Consider the following 8,655-nt stretch of genomic DNA (forward strand, 5'->3'; position numbering starts at 1 on the left):
GTATGGGGTAAACAGTAAGGGTGGGTAGTGACAGAGGTATTCATGCAGCAGCGAAGCTCAAGCATTGTATTATTGGTATGGTTGTGAAAGCACATGACTACCATCTCAGCCGAGAATGATTGCATGAGTACATTCACAGATGATTATTAACTTAATCCAGGAGCTCTGTGCATGATCCAACAGCAGGGACTTACCACGAAACACCTGCAGCATATCTTCTTGGTCAGGATCATCAGTGTTAATGATCACCTGCCTCCGCTGCTGGGTCCCAAAATCTGACAGCAAAATGCCTGTCTTCCTGCCCGACTTGTCACGCTCCGGGATGAAGTTGCCCTCCTCATCTCGCGGGATGTCCTGAAAGACAGCAGCAGCATTCTGCTGTGTGAAGAGTATAGCCTTCTCCACCTCATCTGATGGTACGTTCTTCCTGTTCCTGAGATCGTTGACTTGCAGGATGGCGAGACCGTGCTTCTCCAAAGCTGCTGGTACATCCTCAGCTTTGTCAACACTGAAGACAGAGTTCTCAATAGTGATGTACTGCATTATTGGGTCACACAGCCAGGCATGTACATACGATTACATGCTGCATACCATTCATCAAAGTTTATTAGGCAGCAGGCCACATACTAACGGTCAATGGAGTTGCCTGCTCTGTTTAGTCATTCCAGGTAGATGGGTGCTGTACAGACAATTAATTCCTACTAAACATGCGTGTTTACGTGAGCATGTTTAGTATGAAGTACTTGTAACTGAAACTTTACGGAGCCTGTGCACACATATTACTGGGTGCAAGGTACAGACAAATGAACTACTTCATAAAGTAAAATTAAGGACTAGCTTACAGTACTGGCACCCACCTCATCATCCATGCTGTCATCTTCCATGCTGTCATCGTTCATCCTGGCCACCTTCTCAGCAGCCTCCAGCACGGTTGCATGCTGCCGCTTGCGCTTCCTGCTCTTGTTGCCGCCAGCTGGCCCCGCCAACTCAGCAGCCAGTGCAGGGAACAAGTCCTGCAGATATGACAGTAATAGTAATACTAGTATTCAATTGGCTTAACTGTAAACACTAGGGCCCATCCCACATATTCTCAAAAGTGTCCAACATCTTGGAAGCATGCATGGGATCACCCACCTTCCCTTTTGGGGGACGGCATCCATCCTTGCCCTCCAGTCCTGACCGGGCCAACGCCCGGGTCATGACCTGCCGTCGAAGCTGCAAGGATGAGGCCCCTGCCTTCTCGAACTCAGCTCCAGGACCACCAGGTATTGAGGGCTGGCCCCGATCCATGGCCGGCCCACCTGTAGTGATCGGTGCTGTGTTGTCAGCAGAGGCACCCACCATGAAGGTAGACACCTTCTGGCAGCTGAGACGGGCAGCTGAGCCACTTGCTGCTTCCTGTGTGTCAGTGTGAGTTATTAGGCACTGTTAGACTACTATGTCTTTGTAGGGCCTGCATATGCATGTGAGTGCACAATTCCGGAGTGAGGCAACCAAAAAGTAACCTCATGCTTGCCCACATGTGTCCACCATACAACCCTTACACAGCAAATCCCAAACCCTGCACCTCTGAAAGCCCTGGCCCCTCAACCCCCCTAACCCCCAAAACCCAATCATCTTCACATAAGGAAGCCTCTGTTGCAAACTGCAGCCCTCTCCATACCTCAGTTGGAGTGGCATCCACTGGATTGAACACCTCCCCCTCTGTCACACCGCCGGCATCAGCAGCTGCCACTGCAGCTCCTCCAGTTCCCAGGCTTGCTGATTGGCACAACGTCCCCAAGTTCTGCCATGCACACATGCACATGAATAGACAAGTCATGATCATCAGTGTGGCGTACCATGAGGTTTTCATTTTTGGGCTGTTGCATGCTGGGGTTTGAAGCCCATGTTGGCCCACTACAAGATCCAAGAATCATGGCAGACACATATTGGATGCATGAATGGGAGCACCTACCTTCCCCTTTGAGCCATGGCCACCATCCCTGCCATCCAGAGGCTCGGTGCTGTTTACAGCAGCAGTAGCAACCGCACCCGTGGGCTTAGCTGCTGTCATGGCTGCAGTATGTGGCTGGTTACTGGCAGCAACACAGACATCTACTGCCCCAGATGAGGTGAGTGGAGACAGTGCTGCGGCTGCTGCTGCCTGTTGCTGACTTTGAATGTCCTCCTGTCGTTTCACCTCATCAGCAGACTTGGCCAGGTTTTCCTTCTCCCTCAGGAGCCTCTGTCAGCATGGAATATGGGTGGCATTTGTGACTTACTTGTACATAACAATTACTGCATGACATAATGTTTGACCACCCTAGGTAGGGTGGTGCTGGCCCCTGGGCCTCCAGGTCACTTGGGCCCATACATGGTTGTAACAGGCACATGGGCTCTGAAGGTACCGCCAGAGTGTAATGCAACATCTTAGGAGGTAAAGCACACACAAACATACATACTCCAGCATGAGTACTCGACAAAGACCATTAGGCATGGTTGCATGCTGCCAGATGTTAAAGTAAAATGTTTCACAAGCAAATTGTCATTGCTTAACATGTCGTACCTTCAGCTCATCTATCCATGGGCGCTGGGGCCAGAAATACTTGGCTCCGTATTTGTAACCGATTTGGCCAGGCAGAGGCTTGGGTGCCTTCTCCATTTCAGCCTTCACCATCGCGATCTTCATGTCCAAGTCCATGGTTCTGTAAGACGAGCCACACGTCCGCAGCACATGCTCCTTTGCCCCATTAATCAGGTAGTCCTTGAAGATGTGCTTCTTCACCAAAGACCCTAGTGCCTGTGAAAGGCAAAATGGCTCAGCACCCTGAATGAGGGTGGGCCAACAGGGAAGATGGTAGGACCATGATGTTGTATACACTACATAGGCACTTATTGGCTAGAACCCGGCCCAAACCTAGCAACCCGTGGCGTAGCCAACACACAGCAGGCAGGGGCACTCCCTAATACTCTACATACAGGATGGGGCCCCATATCTTCTGACCGCAGCAGGGTGCATGTGCAGAACACGGGTTATTTGTGTTGCTGCCCTCGCTGCCATGCAAATGGAAGGGAGGTGCTCATTGAGGAAAGGGTTTTAGGGTTTTGCAGATGCTGACCTCCTTTTTGTAGACGATGTCCCAGATGTCAACCGCCTTGGAGGACACAGGCCCCTCAGCCGTCATGTCCCTGTACTCTAATTGTTCGCCAATGGGATGAAGCGCAATACAGTAGGCGTATTTCCAGCTTAGATATTTGATGTTTAGTTGTGCCGACCTGGCCTCTTGAATACAGTCATAAAGGCGCACTAAGACTTCGCCGCTGGACATATTGCGATAATGATTTAAACCGTATGTTAGCTCAAGGATCTAACACGGCTGGTATGAGTTACCGAATGCTGCCGGCGTTGAGTGGCAACGTGCACGTGCGCATCACAGCTGACGACAAATTGCCTGGTAGTCTTACGCATACAGACTGTACAATGAATTCTTATTCTTATTTGTTTGGTATCATGTGGGCTAGCATGCTGCAGTAAGTGTGTACGGCAACCATCAATTCGAACGTGGTGGAATCCTTACACGGCGAAGGTCATAGTATAAATAGAAATAACACTTTTTTATAACAAGTTTGGACATTCTGGTGTCATATGAACGGTGGTAAGGATGTACGGTGTAACTACCATCGCCATTGCGAACATACGTTGGTAAAAAGGAAGGTACTGATTGGCATACACCGCCAAACTATAATGCATCTGCAAATCTAATACAAGTTTGTATAATTTTGCTGAATGGCCCCATCACGACCTCCCCCACCAGGCGACGGTTATGTGGGTTGCCTAACTCCACAAACAAAATCATGCCATAACTGGTCAATACTTATATTTGCCTTAGTTATAGCATCACTGCTTCCCTTAACCTGGTTTATGGCTCCACCAAGCGAGAAGGGCCGTGCCTATTGCTTGTGCCAGCTGTGTGTCCCAAACATTTTGGAAAGTGCTGGTGACCCAGTAGTTCTTTCTATGCGGATGGTGTATCATCATCATAGCCAAGATGCCTTTCCTGTTCAGAAGACCAAGCAACGGAGAGAGCCACACTTCTTGCCTGTGGGTACACCTGTGGTGGAAGTCCGGGACACTGCTCAACGGCTGAAGGATTCTCTTCCGCGTGTACAGCAGCCACCCTGCAAGCTGCTGGGTCAGACACTCAACAAGCACATAGGAAGTGCAATTAACCAGGCAGGCAGTACATCTCCAGCTGCTGGTCCCAGTTCCGGTGGTGCTGCAGCAGCTCAGGATAATGAGAAGCCCAATAATAATGCTTGTATACAGACATATCCCTTACCTCCACCACCTCAAGGCCACATTGCATCACCGGCAGATCCTCTGCCAGCACAAAATGATGCGGGAGAAGTTGCAGCCATTGAGGACGCATTTCCAGCCCCTCAAAAGCCTGGCGATGGTGACGGAGGAATTCGCATGCGGTGCTTTGGAACATGGACTCCAAGTGGAGCACGCCAGGGTGAATGGAGGAGTTGCAACAGTGATCCCTCTGTAGAACCGCTGCTTCAAGGCATGGAGCAAGATGTACTGAATGCGGTTCTCCATCGGTTTAAGCATAATGCATCTGGTGAAGCTGTTATTGATCACCTTAGGTTAGTGATGACTCGAAGTGGTGCATCCTACCCAGTTCCCGAGCAGCTACGGCCCAAGGAGTATCGACAGTGCCTCACATTCCTGGAGCAACGTGGTATCCTGGAGGGGAAGCCATTTGTTGGATATGACCTGTGCCCTTGCGGATTCCTGTACCGTTGTACTGATAAGGGGCGGACTTCATGTACATGCTGCAACAGACCTCGCAATGAATCACTCAAGCTCCTGTATAGGTGTGTATAATAAATGGAATGTCGACTTCATGCCAGTGTCATGTCTGTTTGTGGTTCTGACACGGATAATCTACCTTCTTTACAGGCCCATTTCCGACTGGTTAACATCTCACCTTGAGGATCCAGCAACTTTTCAAATGCTTCAGCATGGCAACCTGACTCAGCAGCAACGGGGCTCTGTGCCAGGTTTTGCTTGTGACATTTTGGACACCCTCCCTGGTTTGGGAGACAATCATCATACAGACAGTATGACGCTGCACGTTGGAGTGCACACCGATGGTGTAAATCCCTTCAAGTTTAAGTCATCATACTCAATGTGGCCACTGGTTTTAACTCTGTACAACATAAGCCCTGACTACAGGTATGTGCATGTCTGCTGACCACCACCTCTTTATTCACTTGTGATGCTGAACTGCTATCCTTGTCATCATCGTCTGTGTGTAGGTATCGTCCAGGCCTGATTGGTTTGTGTGGCATTATTCCTGGCAAGCGTGATGAAAGCGGCCGTGGAGGTTCAGTACCTATCCATGATGTCCTTGCATTGCTGGCTGAGGAGCTAACGATGCTAAACACGGAAGGGCTGCCCTATACACATCCAGTGAATGGGATGCCTGCAGTCGCTAAAGTTCAATTACAAGTGCTTGGTGGTGATTACCGTGCAGTCGAGAAGGTCGTAGGTATCACTGGTGCACCCACATCTGTGTACAGCTGCTTCAAGTGCTGGCACCCAGGGACTTGGGGTCCCAGCAAGTACCTGTACGGGCAGTTTTTTCGCTATCTGAGCAAAGCTTCCCCATTGCGAAGGCTGTCAGCTGACCTCAATAATGCCATTAAGTGGTCATGGAGAAAGGTCCCCGGTGCTGCATCGATGACAGGACCAAGGAAGTTCGATGTTGACGACAGTACCATCGTACGTGCTGCTTGGAACTCACAGGCCCTGTATGCACCAGAGCGTACACAGGAAGACCTGGTCCGGCAAATCAAGGTACTGGTTATGTTTCTATGTCTGTTGCGAGTATGTGGAGGCAACAAGACCCCTTACTATGTGATGCTGGCAGAGGAGTAGTTTGGGCACCATATGCAATAAACTTGTTTGTGCTGTACAGTAGTGGAGTTCATGCATGCACTGTGTTTCGTTCTGTCAGAACCGAACACATACACACAAAAAAAGGTAGTACTCATTGATCATGTAACACCCTAAACTCAACAGCATGCTGTTGTGCAACCTTAACACGCAACATTTGCCCTCAACTGCTGTCCAATCTCATGCATGCATGCATGCTTGTCAGGTACCAGAGGTCAGGGTTGATGATCACACTGATGCTGGCCCTGAGCTCACGACTTCAGCACAGGGAAGTTTATCAGACATCAGTTCGGAATACTTCCCAGATGATGATGATGATGACGATGACGATGACGTTGATGATGATGATGACTTTCAGTCTGCAGACGTAGATGACAGTGATGTTCACAGTGATGTGGACGATGATTTATTTCATGGCATCCCACCTAATGTTGAAGATGCAGAGATGCAGCAGCCAAACCGGTCCTGGCGTGACAGGTTGCTTACATCGGTTCCTGGATTCTCAACTAGGAGAGGCCTGCAGTACGATCCCATGCATACAATCGGCCAATTTATTGCTCAGCTGTTTGACCTCATCTTGACCTCCTCAAGAGTTACTGACCGCATTAAAGGGTAAGATTGGTTGCAGAAGTGCAGTTCACAATTGTCTTACCTGCCAGAGTCCTATGACAATTACCTTTCACCATACATCTGTGTTCACAAACGCAGGTATGAAGTCGGTATAAACAGCAGGACTCTGGAGCCTTGTGTAGTTAGCAAGGATGACCAGATCACAATGCAGGCCATTACCAGAAAAATCTCCAAGGATGTTCCCAAAGCTGATGGTGGTGGTCCAAGGCTTGCTGGAACAATTGGAGGATCAGGGGTGAAAATGTCTGTTTGGTGTTTCTGGGCCAGTCCATATGGTGCTTATCTACTTGAACATGCCAAGTCACTCAGACCTATACACCGCATGGTGCTGCAGCAGATTCTTTGTTCGGTGTCATACCTTCTGGATGATGCAATCCCCCTTTGCACCCAAGAAGAGCTATTAGATGCCGTGGCACATGCTCTGTCCCTAATGGAGATCTATTTCCCAAGTACAGAGTTGGACATTAAGGCCCATAATTTACTGCACCTCGTCGAACGTCTTTTCACCCTTGGTCCTTCGTATACAACGGCGATGTGGGGCTATGAAGCACTCATGGGGCGGCTAGTGAAGTTGGTCAAAAAGGTATGTTGCGGTTCATAATGAATGGCCATACTGCCGTCCCTTTTCCTTGCTAGCCATGTGCATGCTGTGGGTGTATCATGATCACCCTCATTTCCCTCCCACGTCTGTCACCCTGATTACCCAGGAAGTTGTGTACCTTTATATGTGCTTAAAAGTGTCTGCCTCTATGTGTACACATGTGCAAGATACCGTTTCCAGCAATCATTTCGTCTGCTGTCACCATGCATGCTTTTTGAATATCATTCATCGCACACTCTGCACGATTTGCTTTCCCACTCCATCCCAGACAGATTCACCAGAAGTCACAGTTATGCGGTCTTGGTATATTATTGAACGAGCACTCAAGTATGCTTACCGTAACCAAAGCACAGTCATGCTAGATGGTATCCTTCCCAAGGGAGTAGCAGTTACTAAGGAGATACACAGCTACTGGACCTGGCGCAATGAAAAGGCTCCCTCAGTTGAGCCTTTGCGCATCGATGGAGCTGGTGGACTTAGGCTCCTGGCATCCTTATCATCTGTCCAACGCTCCCAGCTACATGAAATGTACATTCAACATGACCCAAGATACAAGGAACTGTGGGCTGCATTTCTGGAGTGGCTATGGGCTCAGTGGCCTGACCATGATACCAGTGCTGGGGTAAGTCATGGGTGGGTTGTATGTCCAACCGTTCTTACCTGCTGAGCCGGATGTATTGATTACCATCCTTCCAAAATGTGCCAATGTTGATTCCAGTCCGTATGCAAGGAAGTGCAAGGTGCGCTTGCAAGTGTGAAGGTGGATGGCAATTCTCCAAGATGTAAAGTCCTGACACGCGACCGAATCTCTCAAGCAGTGGACTTCAAATCCTTGGTAGGATGGGCTGAGCTGTGCATGGGTACGTATGTCTGGTTGAAATGAGCATCATGGTGTACTTACCGAACGTCGGCAAATGATATTACGCCTTGCAGGCCATCCAGGACTCGGTACTAAGGAACTTGTGGCCGTTGGAAATCTGGCGCACTAGTGATGCACTCAAGGAGCCATACAAATTTGATGTACCACCAAGCTTCAGTGAGCGTCTTGCAGGTGTACGCTTAAATGACTGTATCGACATCAAAGCTGTGTACCGGCGTAGCAAGGATAACTCCCATCCAAATGATGTGCATACATGGTTCATGTGCAGGAAGTGTGCCGCTGTGCCAGAAATTGGATGGTGGGTTGGAAAGGTTGCAAAGGCATGGCGCCTGTCATCCTACCGTACTGATCAAATTGATGATGTGGTGCTGGAGGTTTCTGAGTGGTATGAGCCATCCTTGCCTCTCCTTGATGATTACATGAATGTGCCAGTCCTGCGAATGTCAAAATCGAACCCTTTTTACTTGGCTAAGGATGTAGCTCCAGTTTGTGTTACCCTTCAGCAGCACCCTACAAAGCCACGAGCCTACTGCTTATTGTGCCGAAGCTACAATGCCATGAGTGTGCAGGATGGGGAGAGCATGCACCTATGCCCCT

Source organism: Volvox carteri (genome assembly GCF_000143455.1).
Source record: "Volvox carteri f. nagariensis unplaced genomic scaffold VOLCAscaffold_3, whole genome shotgun sequence".
Classification (NCBI taxonomy): domain Eukaryota; kingdom Viridiplantae; phylum Chlorophyta; class Chlorophyceae; order Chlamydomonadales; family Volvocaceae; genus Volvox; species Volvox carteri.